We start from the raw sequence: 14,535 nt of genomic DNA, 5'->3' as shown, positions 1-14,535 counted from the left end.
TTCCTTCGCTGCAAGTGCATTTCCAGTGGTTTCTGACACCGGACGAGCGTTCGCCACTCGTTGGAAGCTTCGGCCATCTTTTGGACCGTTTTGGGTCGCACCACAGTTCTCCCTCCAACGAGCTCGCTTCCCGACCTATACCTCCGGAAAACGTGTCAGGGAGCATGCCAGGAGTGTGGGTTGAAGTCCTCGGAGCACGAGACCCGAAGATCGACAGACTTATGACCAATACGGAGCAAAGGGAAGAAACCGTCGGGGGACCGCTTTTTACCCCAGGACGAGAAAACTGTGTCCGGGGCATTCCCGCTCGCGTTTTCTTGGGACGAGCACCGGAAGTCCTCGAGCTCAGCCCGTTTCCTTCGCTGCAAGTGCATTTCCAGTGGTTTCTGACACCGGACGAGCGTTCGCCACTCGTTGGAAGCTTCGGCCATCTTTTGGACCGTTTTGGGTCGCACCACAGTTCTCCCTCCAACGAGCTCGCATCCCGACCTATACCTCCGGAAAACGTGTCAGGGAGCATGCCAGGAGTGTGGGTTGAAGTCCTCGGAGCACGAGACCCGAAGATCGAAAGACTTATGACCAATACGGAGCAAAGGGAAGAAACCGTCGGGGGACCGCTTTTTACCCCAGGACGAGAAAACTGTGTCCGGGGCATTCCCGCTCGCGTTTTCTTGGGACGAGCACCGGAAGTCCTCGAGCTCAGCCCGTTTCCTTCGCTGCAAGTGCATTTCCAGTGGTTTCTGACACCGGACGAGCGTTCGCCACTCGTTGGAAGCTTCGGCCATCTTTTGGACCGTTTTGGGTCGCACCACAGTTCTCCCTCCAACGAGCTCGCATCCCGACCTATACCTCCGGAAAACGTGTCAGGGAGCATGCCAGGAGTGTGGGTTGAAGTCCTCGGAGCACGAGACCCGAAGATCGAAAGACTTATGACCAATACGGAGCAAAGGGAAGAAACCGTCGGGGGACCGCTTTTTACCCCAGGACGAGAAAACTGTGTCCGGGGCATTCCCGCTCGCGTTTTCTTGGGACGAGCACCGGAAGTCCTCGAGCTCCGCCCGTTTCCTTCGCTGCAAGTGCATTTCCAGTGGTTTCTGACACCGGACGAGCGTTCGCCACTCGTTGGAAGCTTCGGCCATCTTTTGGACCGTTTTGGGTCGCACCACATTTCTCCCTCCAACGAGCTCGCTTCCCGACCTATACCTCCGGAAAACGTGTCAGGGAGCATGCCAGGAGTGTGGGTTGAAGTCCTCGGAGCACGAGACCCGAAGATCGAAAGACTTATGACCAATACGGAGCAAAGGGAAGAAACGGTCGGGGGACCGCTTTTTACCCCAGGACGAGAAAACTGAGTCCGGGGCATTCCCGCTCGCGTTTTCTTGGGACGAGCACCGGAAGTCCTCGAGCTCAGCCCGTTTCCTTCGCTGCTAGTGCATTTCCAGTGGTTTCTGACACCGGACGAGCGTTCGCCACTCGTTGGAAGCTTCGGCCATCTTTTGGACCGTTTTGGGTCGCACCACAGTTCTCCCTCCAACGAGCTCGCTTCCCGACCTATACCTCCGGAAAACGTGTCAGGGAGCATGCCAGGAGTGTGGGTAGAAGTCCTCGGAGCACGAGACCCGAAGATCGAAAGACTTATGACCAATACGGAGCAAAGGGAAGAAACCGTCGGGGGACCGCTTTTTACCCCAGGACGAGAAAACTGAGTCCGGGGCATTCCCGCTCGCGTTTTCTTGGGACGAGCACCGGAAGTCCTCGAGCTCAGCCCGTTTCCTTCGCTGCAAGTGCATTTCCAGTGGTTTCTGACACCGGACGAGCGTTCGCCACTCGTTGGAAGCTTCGGCCATCTTTTGGACCGTTTTGGGTCGCACCACAGTTCTCCCTCCAACGAGCTCGCTTCCCGACCTATACCTCCGGAAAACGTGTCAGGGAGCATGCCAGGAGTGTGGGTTGAAGTCCTCGGAGCACGAGACCCGAAGATCGAAAGACTTATGACCAATACGGAGCAAAGGGAAGAAACCGTCGGGGGACCGCTTTTTACCCCAGGACGAGAAAACTGAGTCCGGGGCATTCCCGCTCGCGTTTTCTTGGGACGAGCACCGGAAGTCCTCGAGCTCAGCCCGTTTCCTTCGCTGCAAGTGCATTTCCAGTGGTTTCTGACACCGGACGAGCGTTCGCCACTCGTTGGAAGCTTCGGCCATCTTTTGGACCGTTTTGGGTCGCACCACAGTTCTCCCTCCAACGAGCTCGCTTCCCGACCTATACCTCCGGAAAACGTGTCAGGGAGCATGCCAGGAGTGTGGGTTGAAGTCCTCGGAGCACGAGACCCGAAGATCGACAGACTTATGACCAATACGGAGCAAAGGGAAGAAACGGTCGGGGGACCGCTTTTTACCCCAGGACGAGAAAACTGAGTCCGGGGCATTCCCGCTCGCGTTTTCTTGGGACGAGCACCGGAAGTCCTCGAGCTCAGCCCGTTTCCTTCGCTGCAAGTGCATTTCCAGTGGTTTCTGACACCTGACGAGCGTTCGCCACTCGTTGGAAGCTTCGGCCATCTTTTGGACCGTTTTGGGTCGCACCACAGTTCTCCCTCCAACGAGCTCGCTTCCCGACCTATACCTCCAAAAAACGTGTCAGGGAGCATGCCAGGAGTGTGGGTTGAAGTCCTCGGAGCACGAGACCCGAAGATCGAAAGACTTATGACCAATACGGAGCAAAGGGAAGAAACCGTCGGGGGACCGCTTTTTACCCCAGGACGAGAAAACTGAGTCCGGGGCATTCCCGCTCGCGTTTTCTTGGGACGAGCACCGGAAGTCCTCGAGCTCAGCCCGTTTCCTTCGCTGCAAGTGCATTTCCAGTGGTTTCTGACACCGGACGAGCGTTCGCCACTCGTTGGAAGCTTCGGCCATCTTTTGGACCGTTTTGGGTCGCACCACAGTTCTCCCTCCAACGAGCTCGCTTCCCGACCTATACCTCCGGAAAACGTGTCAGGGAGCATGCCAGGAGTGTGGGTTGAAGTCCTCGGAGCACGAGACCCGAAGATCGACAGACTTATGACCAATACGGAGCAAAGGGAAGAAACGGTCGGGGGACCGCTTTTTACCCCAGGACGAGAAAACTGAGTCCGGGGCATTCCCGCTCGCGTTTTCTTGGGACGAGCACCGGAAGTCCTCGAGCTCAGCCCGTTTCCTTCGCTGCAAGTGCATTTCCAGTGGTTTCTGACACCTGACGAGCGTTCGCCACTCGTTGGAAGCTTCGGCCATCTTTTGGACCGTTTTGGGTCGCACCACAGTTCTCCCTCCAACGAGCTCGCTTCCCGACCTATACCTCCGGAAAACGTGTCAGGGAGCATGCCAGGAGTGTGGGTTGAAGTCCTCGGAGCACGAGACCCGAAGATCGACAGACTTATGACCAATACGGAGCAAAGGGAAGAAACGGTCGGGGGACCGCTTTTTACCCCAGGACGAGAAAACTGAGTCCGGGGCATTCCCGCTCGCGTTTTCTTGGGACGAGCACCGGAAGTCCTCGAGCTCAGCCCGTTTCCTTAGCTGCAAGTGCATTTCCAGTGGTTTCTGACACCTGACGAGCGTTCGCCACTCGTTGGAAGCTTCGGCCATCTTTTGGACCGTTTTGGGTCGCACCACAGTTCTCCCTCCAACGAGCTCGCTTCCCGACCTATACCTCCGGAAAACGTGTCAGGGAGCATGCCAGGAGTGTGGGTTGAAGTCCTCGGAGCACGAGACCCGAAGATCGAAAGACTTATGACCAATACGGAGCAAAGGGAAGAAACCGTCGGGGGACCGCTTTTTACCCCAGGACGAGAAAACTGAGTCCGGGGCATTCCCGCTCGCGTTTTCTTGGGACGAGCACCGGAAGTCCTCGAGCTCAGCCCGTTTCCTTCGCTGCAAGTGCATTTCCAGTGGTTTCTGACACCGGACGAGCGTTCGCCACTCGTTGGAAGCTTCGGCCATCTTTTGGACCGTTTTGGGTCGCACCACAGTTCTCCCTCCAACGAGCTCGCTTCCCGACCTATACCTCCGGAAAACGTGTCAGGGAGCATGCCAGGAGTGTGGGTTGAAGTCCTCGGAGCACGAGACCCGAAGATCGACAGACTTATGACCAATACGGAGCAAAGGGAAGAAACGGTCGGGGGACCGCTTTTTACCCCAGGACGAGAAAACTGAGTCCGGGGCATTCCCACTCGCGTTTTCTTGGGACGAGCACCGGAAGTCCTCGAGCTCAGCCCGTTTCCTTCGCTGCAAGTGCATTTCCAGTGGTTTCTGACACCTGACGAGCGTTCGCCACTCGTTGGAAGCTTCGGCCATCTTTTGGACCGTTTTGGGTCGCACCACAGTTCTCCCTCCAACGAGCTCGCTTCCCGACCTATACCTCCGGAAAACGTGTCAGGGAGCATGCCAGGAGTGTGGGTTGAAGTCCTCAGAGCACGAGACCCGAAGATCGAAAGACTTATGACCAATACGGAGCAAAGGGAAGAAACCGTCGGGGGACCGCTTTTTACCCCAGGACGAGAAAACTGAGTCCGGGGCATTTCCGCTCGCGTTTTCTTGGGACGAGCACCGGAAGTCCTCGAGCTCAGCCCGTTTCCTTCGCTGCAAGTGCATTTCCAGTGGTTTCTGACACCGGACGAGCGTTCGCCACTCGTTGGAAGCTTCGGCCATCTTTTGGACCGTTTTGGGTCGCACCACAGTTCTCCCTCCAACGAGCTCGCTTCCCGACCTATACCTCCGGAAAACGTGTCAGGGAGCATGCCAGGAGTGTGGGTTGAAGTCCTCGGAGCACGAGACCCGAAGATCGACAGACTTATGACCAATACGGAGCAAAGGGAAGAAACGGTCGGGGGACCGCTTTTTACCCCAGGACGAGAAAACTGAGTCCGGGGCATTCCCGCTCGCGTTTTCTTGGGACGAGCACCGGAAGTCCTCGAGCTCAGCCCGTTTCCTTCGCTGCAAGTGCATTTCCAGTGGTTTCTGACACCTGACGAGCGTTCGCCACTCGTTGGAAGCTTCGGCCATCTTTTGGACCGTTTTGGGTCGCACCACAGTTCTCCCTCCAACGAGCTCGCTTCCCGACCTATACCTCCGGGAAACGTGTCAGGGAGCATGCCAGGAGTGTGGGTTGAAGTCCTCGGAGCACGAGACCCGAAGATCGAAAGACTTATGACCAATACGGAGCAAAGGGAAGAAACGGTCGGGGGACTGCTTTTTACCCCAGGACGAGAAAACTGAGTCCGGGGCATTCCCGCTCGCGTTTTCTTGGGACGAGCACCGGAAGTCCTCGAGCTCAGCCCGTTTCCTTCGCTGCAAGTGCATTTCCAGTGGTTTCTGACACCGGACGAGCGTTCGCCACTCGTTGGAAGCTTCGGCCATCTTTTGGACCGTTTTGGGTCGCACCACAGTTCTCCCTCCAACGAGCTCGCTTCCCGACCTATACCTCCGGAAAACGTGTCAGGGAGCATGCCAGGAGTGTGGGTTGAAGTCCTCGGAGCACGAGACCCGAAGATCGAAAGACTTATGACCAATACGGAGCAAAGGGAAGAAACGGTCGGGGGACCGCTTTTTACCCCAGGACGAGAAAACTGAGTCCGGGGCATTCCCGCTCGCGTTTTCTTGGGACGAGCACCGGAAGTCCTCGAGCTCAGCCCGTTTCCTTCGCTGCAAGTGCATTTCCAGTGGTTTCTGACACCTGACGAGCGTTCGCCACTCGTTGGAAGCTTCGGCCATCTTTTGGACCGTTTTGGGTCGCACCACAGTTCTCCCTCCAACGAGCTCGCTTCCCGACCTATACCTCCGGAAAACGTGTCAGGGAGCATGCCAGGAGTGTGGGTTGAAGTCCTCGGAGCACGAGACCCGAAGATCGAAAGACTTATGACCAATACGGAGCAAAGGGAAGAAACCGTCGGGGGACCGCTTTTTACCCTAGGACGAGAAAACTGAGTCCGGGGCATTCCCGCTCGCGTTTTCTTGGGACGAGCACCGGAAGTCCTCGAGCTCAGCCCGTTTCCTTCGCTGCAAGTGCATTTCCAGTGGTTTCTGACACCGGACGAGCGTTCGCCACTCGTTGGAAGCTTCGGCCATCTTTTGGACCGTTTTGGGTCGCACCACAGTTCTCCCTCCAACGAGCTCGCTTCCCGACCTATACCTCCGGAAAACGTGTCAGGGAGCATGCCAGGAGTGTGGGTTGAAGTCCTCGGAGCACGAGACCCGAAGATCGACAGACTTATGACCAATACGGAGCAAAGGGAAGAAACGGTCGGGGGACCGCTTTTTACCCCAGGACGAGAAAACTGAGTCCGGGGCATTCCCACTCGCGTTTTCTTGGGACGAGCACCGGAAGTCCTCGAGCTCAGCCCGTTTCCTTCGCTGCAAGTGCATTTCCAGTGGTTTCTGACACCGGACGAGCGTTCGCCACTCGTTGGAAGCTTCGGCCATCTTTTGGACCGTTTTGGGTCGCACCACAGTTCTCCCTCCAACGAGCTCGCTTCCCGACCTATACCTCCGGAAAACGTGTCAGGGAGCATGCCAGGAGTGTGGGTTGAAGTCCTCGGAGCACGAGACCCGAAGATCGAAAGACTTATGACCAATACGGAGCAAAGGGAAGAAACCGTCGGGGGACCGCTTTTTACCCCAGGACGAGAAAACTGAGTCCGGGGCATTCCCGCTCGCGTTTTCTTGGGACGAGCACCGGAAGTCCTCGAGCTCAGCCCGTTTCCTTCGCTGCAAGTGCATTTCCAGTGGTTTCTGACACCGGACGAGCGTTCGCCACTCGTTGGAAGCTTCGGCCATCTTTTGGACCGTTTTGGGTCGCACCACAGTTCTCCCTCCAACGAGCTCGCTTCCCGACCTATACCTCCGGGAAACGTGTCAGGGAGCATGCCAGGAGTGTGGGTTGAAGTCCTCGGAGCACGAGACCCGAAGATCGAAAGACTTATGACCAATACGGAGCAAAGGGAAGAAACGGTCGGGGGACCGCTTTTTACCCCAGGACGAGAAAACTGAGTCCGGGGCATTCCCGCTCGCGTTTTCTTGGGACGAGCACCGGAAGTCCTCGAGCTCAGCCCGTTTCCTTCGCTGCAAGTGCATTTCCAGTGGTTTCTGACACCGGACGAGCGTTCGCCACTCGTTGGAAGCTTCGGCCATCTTTTGGACTGTTTTGGGTCGCACCACAGTTCTCCCTCCAACGAGCTCGCTTCCCGACCTATACCTCCGGAAAACGTGTCAGGGAGCATGCCAGGAGTGTGGGTTGAAGTCCTCGGAGCACGAGACCCGAAGATCGAAAGACTTATGACCAATACGGAGCAAAGGGAAGAAACGGTCGGGGGACCGCTTTTTACCCCAGGACGAGAAAACTGAGTCCGGGGCATTCCCGCTCGCGTTTTCTTGGGACGAGCACCGGAAGTCCTCGAGCTCAGCCCGTTTCCTTCGCTGCAAGTGCATTTCCAGTGGTTTCTGACACCTGACGAGCGTTCGCCACTCGTTGGAAGCTTCGGCCATCTTTTGGACCGTTTTGGGTCGCACCACAGTTCTCCCTCCAACGAGCTCGCTTCCCGACCTATACCTCCGGAAAACGTGTCAGGGAGCATGCCAGGAGTGTGGGTTGAAGTCCTCGGAGCACGAGACCCGAAGATCGAAAGACTTATGACCAATACGGAGCAAAGGGAAGAAACCGTCGGGGGACCGCTTTTTACCCTAGGACGAGAAAACTGAGTCCGGGGCATTCCCGCTCGCGTTTTCTTGGGACGAGCACCGGAAGTCCTCGAGCTCAGCCCGTTTCCTTCGCTGCAAGTGCATTTCCAGTGGTTTCTGACACCGGACGAGCGTTCGCCACTCGTTGGAAGCTTCGGCCATCTTTTGGACCGTTTTGGGTCGCACCACAGTTCTCCCTCCAACGAGCTCGCTTCCCGACCTATACCTCCGGAAAACGTGTCAGGGAGCATGCCAGGAGTGTGGGTTGAAGTCCTCGGAGCACGAGACCCGAAGATCGACAGACTTATGACCAATACGGAGCAAAGGGAAGAAACGGTCGGGGGACCGCTTTTTACCCCAGGACGAGAAAACTGAGTCCGGGGCATTCCCACTCGCGTTTTCTTGGGACGAGCACCGGAAGTCCTCGAGCTCAGCCCGTTTCCTTCGCTGCAAGTGCATTTCCAGTGGTTTCTGACACCTGACGAGCGTTCGCCACTCGTTGGAAGCTTCGGCCATCTTTTGGACCGTTTTGGGTCGCACCACAGTTCTCCCTCCAACGAGCTCGCTTCCCGACCTATACCTCCGGAAAACGTGTCAGGGAGCATGCCAGGAGTGTGGGTTGAAGTCCTCGGAGCACGAGACCCGAAGATCGAAAGACTTATGACCAATACGGAGCAAAGGGAAGAAACCGTCGGGGGACCGCTTTTTACCCCAGGACGAGAAAACTGAGTCCGGGGCATTTCCGCTCGCGTTTTCTTGGGACGAGCACCGGAAGTCCTCGAGCTCAGCCCGTTTCCTTCGCTGCAAGTGCATTTCCAGTGGTTTCTGACACCGGACGAGCGTTCGCCACTCGTTGGAAGCTTCGGCCATCTTTTGGACCGTTTTGGGTCGCACCACAGTTCTCCCTCCAACGAGCTCGCTTCCCGACCTATACCTCCGGAAAACGTGTCAGGGAGCATGCCAGGAGTGTGGGTTGAAGTCCTCGGAGTACGAGACCCGAAGATCGACAGACTTATGACCAATACGGAGCAAAGGGAAGAAACGGTCGGGGGACCGCTTTTTACCCCAGGACGAGAAAACTGAGTCCGGGGCATTCCCGCTCGCGTTTTCTTGGGACGAGCACCGGAAGTCCTCGAGCTCAGCCCGTTTCCTTCGCTGCAAGTGCATTTCCAGTGGTTTCTGACACCTGACGAGCGTTCGCCACTCGTTGGAAGCTTCGGCCATCTTTTGGACCGTTTTGGGTCGCACCACAGTTCTCCCTCCAACGAGCTCGCTTCCCGACCTATACCTCCGGGAAACGTGTCAGGGAGCATGCCAGGAGTGTGGGTTGAAGTCCTCGGAGCACGAGACCCGAAGATCGAAAGACTTATGACCAATACGGAGCAAAGGGAAGAAACGGTCGGGGGACCGCTTTTTACCCCAGGACGAGAAAACTGAGTCCGGGGCATTCCCGCTCGCGTTTTCTTGGGACGAGCACCGGAAGTCCTCGAGCTCAGCCCGTTTCCTTCGCTGCAAGTGCATTTCCAGTGGTTTCTGACACCGGACGAGCGTTCGCCACTCGTTGGAAGCTTCGGCCATCTTTTGGACTGTTTTGGGTCGCACCACAGTTCTCCCTCCAACGAGCTCGCTTCCCGACCTATACCTCCGGAAAACGTGTCAGGGAGCATGCCAGGAGTGTGGGTTGAAGTCCTCGGAGCACGAGACCCGAAGATCGAAAGACTTATGACCAATACGGAGCAAAGGGAAGAAACGGTCGGGGGACCGCTTTTTACCCCAGGACGAGAAAACTGAGTCCGGGGCATTCCCGCTCGCGTTTTCTTGGGACGAGCACCGGAAGTCCTCGAGCTCAGCCCGTTTCCTTCGCTGCAAGTGCATTTCCAGTGGTTTCTGACACCGGACGAGCGTTCGCCACTCGTTGGAAGCTTCGGCCATCTTTTGGACCGTTTTGGGTCGCACCACAGTTCTCCCTCCAACGAGCTCGCTTCCCGACCTATACCTCCGGAAAACGTGTCAGGGAGCATGCCAGGAGTGTGGGTTGAAGTCCTCGGAGCACGAGACCCGAAGATCGAAAGACTTATGACCAATACGGAGCAAAGGGAAGAAACCGTCGGGGGACCGCTTTTTACCCCAGGACGAGAAAACTGAGTCCGGGGCATTCCCGCTCGCGTTTTCTTGGGACGAGCACCGGAAGTCCTCGAGCTCAGCCCGTTTCCTTCGCTGCAAGTGCATTTCCAGTGGTTTCTGACACCGGACGAGCGTTCGCCACTCGTTGGAAGCTTCGGCCATCTTTTGGACCGTTTTGGGTCGCACCACAGTTCTCCCTCCAACGAGCTCGCTTCCCGACCTATACCTCCGGAAAACGTGTCAGGGAGCATGCCAGGAGTGTGGGTTGAAGTCCTCGGAGCACGAGACCCGAAGATCGACAGACTTATGACCAATACGGAGCAAAGGGAAGAAACGGTCGGGGGACCGCTTTTTACCCCAGGACGGGAAAACTGAGTCCGGGGCATTCCCGCTCGCGTTTTCTTGGGACGAGCACCGGAAGTCCTCGAGCTCAGCCCGTTTCCTTCGCTGCAAGTGCATTTCCAGTGGTTTCTGACACCTGACGAGCGTTCGCCACTCGTTGGAAGCTTCGGCCATCTTTTGGACCGTTTTGGGTCGCACCACAGTTCTCCCTCCAACGAGCTCGCTTCCCGACCTATACCTCCGGAAAACGTGTCAGGGAGCATGCCAGGAGTGTGGGTTGAAGTCCTCGGAGCACGAGACCCGAAGATCGAAAGACTTATGACCAATACGGAGCAAAGGGAAGAAACGGTCGGGGGACCGCTTTTTACCCCAGGACGAGAAAACTGAGTCCGGGGCATTCCCGCTCGCGTTTTCTTGGGACGAGCACCGGAAGTCCTCGAGCTCAGCCCGTTTCCTTCGCTGCAAGTGCATTTCCAGTGGTTTCTGACACCTGACGAGCGTTCGCCACTCGTTGGAAGCTTCGGCCATCTTTTGGACCGTTTTGGGTCGCACCACAGTTCTCCCTCCAACGAGCTCGCTTCCCGACCTATACCTCCGGAAAACGTGTCAGGGAGCATGCCAGGAGTGTGGGTTGAAGTCCTCGGAGCACGAGACCCGAAGATCGAAAGACTTATGACCAATACGGAGCAAAGGGAAGAAACCGTCGGGGGACCGCTTTTTACCCCAGGACGAGAAAACTGAGTCCGGGGCATTCCCGCTCGCGTTTTCTTGGGACGAGCACCGGAAGTCCTCGAGCTCAGCCCGTTTCCTTCGTTGCAAGTGCATTTCCAGTGGTTTCTGACACCGGACGAGCGTTCGCCACTCGTTGGAAGCTTCGGCCATCTTTTGGACCGTTTTGGGTCGCACCACAGTTCTCCCTCCAACGAGCTCGCTTCCCGACCTATACCTCCGGAAAACGTGTCAGGGAGCATGCCAGGAGTGTGGGTTGAAGTCCTCGGAGCACGAGACCCGAAGATCGAAAGACTTACGACCAATACGGAGCAAAGGGAAGAAACCGTCGGGGGACCGCTTTTTACCGCAGGACGAGAAAACTGAGTCCGGGGCATTCCCGCTCGCGTTTTCTTTGGACGAGCACCTGAAGTCCTCGAGCTCAGCCCGTTTCCTTCGCTGCAAGTGCATTTCCAGTGGTTTCTGACACCGGACGAGCGTTCGCCACTCGTTGGAAGCTTCGGCCATCTTTTGGACCGTTTTGGGTCGCACCACAGTTCTCCCTCCAACGAGCTCGCTTCCCGACCTATACCTCCGGAAAACGTGTCAGGGAGCATGCCAGGAGTGTGGGTTGAAGTCCTCGGAGCACGAGACCCGAAGATCGAAAGACTTATGACCAATACGGAGCAAAGGGAAGAAACCGTCGGGGGACCGCTTTTTACCCCAGGACGAGAAAACTGAGTCCGGGGCATTCCCGCTCGCGTTTTCTTGGGACGAGCACCGGAAGTCCTCGAGCTCAGCCCGTTTCCTTCGCTGCAAGTGCATTTCCAGTGGTTTCTGACACCGGACGAGCGTTCGCCACTCGTTGGAAGCTTCGGCCATCTTTTGGACCGTTTTGGGTCGCACCACAGTTCTCCCTCCAACGAGCTCGCTTCCCGACCTATACCTCCGGAAAACGTGTCAGGGAGCATGCCAGGAGTGTGGGTTGAAGTCCTCGGAGCACGAGACCCGAAGATCGAAAGACTTATGACCAATACGGAGCAAAGGGAAGAAACCGTCGGGGGACCGCTTTTTACCCCAGGACGAGAAAACTGAGTCCGGGGCATTCCCGCTCGCGTTTTCTTGGGACGAGCACTGGAAGTCCTCGAGCTCAGCCCGTTTCCTTCGCTGCAAGTGCATTTCCAGTGGTTTCTGACACCGGACGAGCGTTCGCCACTCGTTGGAAGCTTCGGCCATCTTTTGGACCGTTTTGGGTCGCACCACAGTTCTCCCTCCAACGAGCTCGCTTCCCGACCTATACCTCCGGAAAACGTGTCAGGGAGCATGCCAGGAGTGTGGGTTGAAGTCCTCGGAGCACGAGACCCGAAGATCGAAAGACTTATGACCAATACGGAGCAAAGGGAAGAAACCGTCGGGGGACCGCTTTTTACCCCAGGACGAGAAAACTGAGTCCGGGGCATTCCCGCTCGCGTTTTCTTGGGACGAGCACCGGAAGTCCTCGAGCTCAGCCCGTTTCCTTCGCTGCAAGTGCATTTCCAGTGGTTTCTGACACCGGACGAGCGTTCGCCACTCGTTGGAAGCTTCGGCCATCTTTTGGACCGTTTTGGGTCGCACCACAGTTCTCCCTCCAACGAGCTCGCTTCCCGACCTATACCTCCGGAAAACGTGTCAGGGAGCATGCCAGGAGTGTGGGTTGAAGTCCTCGGAGCACGAGACCCGAAGATCGAAAGACTTATGACCAATACGGAGCAAAGGGAAGAAACCGTCGGGGGACCGCTTTTTACCCCAGGACGAGAAAACTGAGTCCGGGGCATTCCCGCTCGCGTTTTCTTTGGACGAGCACCGGAAGTCCTCGAGCTCAGCCCGTTTCCTTCGCTGCAAGTGCATTTCCAGTGGTTTCTGACACCGGACGAGCGTTCGCCACTCGTTGGAAGCTTCGGCCATCTTTTGGACCGTTTTGGGTCGCACCACAGTTCTCCCTCCAACGAGCTCGCTTCCCGACCTATACCTCCGGAAAACGTGTCAGGGAGCATGCCAGGAGTGTGGGTTGAAGTCCTCAGAGCACGAGACCCGAAGATCGAAAGACTTATGACCAATACGGAGCAAAGGGAAGAAACCGTCGGGGGACCGCTTTTTACCCCAGGACGAGAAAACTGAGTCCGGGGCATTCCCGCTCGCGTTTTCTTGGGACGAGCACCGGAAGTCCTCGAGCTCAGCCCGTTTCCTTCGCTGCAAGTGCATTTCCAGTGGTTTCTGACACCGGACGAGCGTTCGCCACTCGTTGGAAGCTTCGGCCATCTTTTGGACCGTTTTGGGTCGCACCACAGTTCTCCCTCCAACGAGCTCGCTTCCCGACCTATACCTCCGGAAAACGTGTCAGGGAGCATGCCAGGAGTGTGGGTTGAAGTCCTCGGAGCACGAGACCCGAAGATCGAAAGACTTATGACCAATACGGAGCAAAGGGAAGAAACCGTCGGGGGACCGCTTTTTACCCCAGGACGAGAAAACTGAGTCCGGGGCATTCCCGCTCGCGTTTTCTTGGGACGAGCACCGGAAGTCCTCGAGCTCAGCCCGTTTCCTTCGCTGCAAGTGCATTTCCAGTGGTTTCTGACACCGGACGAGCGTTCGCCACTCGTTGGAAGCTTCGGCCATCTTTTGGACCGTTTTGGGTCGCACCACAGTTCTCCCTCCAACGAGCTCGCTTCCCGACCTATACCTCCGGAAAACGTGTCAGGGAGCATGCCAGGAGTGTGGGTTGAAGTCCTCGGAGCACGAGACCCGAAGATCGACAGACTTATGACCAATACGGAGCAAAGGGAAGAAACGGTCGGGGGACCGCTTTTTACCCCAGGACGAGAAAACTGAGTCCGGGGCATTCCCGCTCGCGTTTTCTTGGGACGAGCACCGGAAGTCCTCGAGCTCAGCCCGTTTCCTTCGCTGCAAGTGCATTTCCAGTGGTTTCTGACACCTGACGAGCGTTCGCCACTCGTTGGAAGCTTCGGCCATCTTTTGGACCGTTTTGGGTCGCACCACAGTTCTCCCTCCAACGAGCTCGCTTCCCGACCTATACCTCCGGAAAACGTGTCAGGGAGCATGCCAGGAGTGTGGGTTGAAGTCCTCGGAGCACGAGACCCGAAGATCGAAAGACTTATGACCAATACGGAGCAAAGGGAAGAAACCGTCGGGGGACCGCTTTTTACCCCAGGACGAGAAAACTGAGTCCGGGGCATTCCCGCTCGCGTTTTCTTGGGACGAGCACCGGAAGTCCTCGAGCTCAGCCCGTTTCCTTCGCTGCAAGTGCATTTCCAGTGGTTTCTGACACCGGACGAGCGTTCGCCACTCGTTGGAAGCTTCGGCCATCTTTTGGACCGTTTTGGGTCGCACCACAGTTCTCCCTCCAACGAGCTCGCTTCCCGACCTATACCTCCGGAAAACGTGTCAGGGAGCATGCCAGGAGTGTGGGTTGAAGTCCTCAGAGCACGAGACCCGAAGATCGAAAGACTTACGACCAATACGGAGCAAAAGGAAGAAACCGTCGGGGGACCGCTTTTTACCCCAGGACGAGAAAACTGAGTCCGGGGCATTCCCGCTCGCGTGTTCTTTGGACGAGCACCGGAAGTCCTCGAGCTCAGCCCGTTTCCTTCGCTGCAAGTGCATT

This window comes from Cucumis melo, chromosome 1 (assembly GCF_025177605.1).
Source record: "Cucumis melo cultivar AY chromosome 1, USDA_Cmelo_AY_1.0, whole genome shotgun sequence".
NCBI classification, from domain to species: Eukaryota; Viridiplantae; Streptophyta; class Magnoliopsida; order Cucurbitales; family Cucurbitaceae; genus Cucumis; species Cucumis melo.
Note: the sequence above shows the minus strand (reverse complement) of the source record.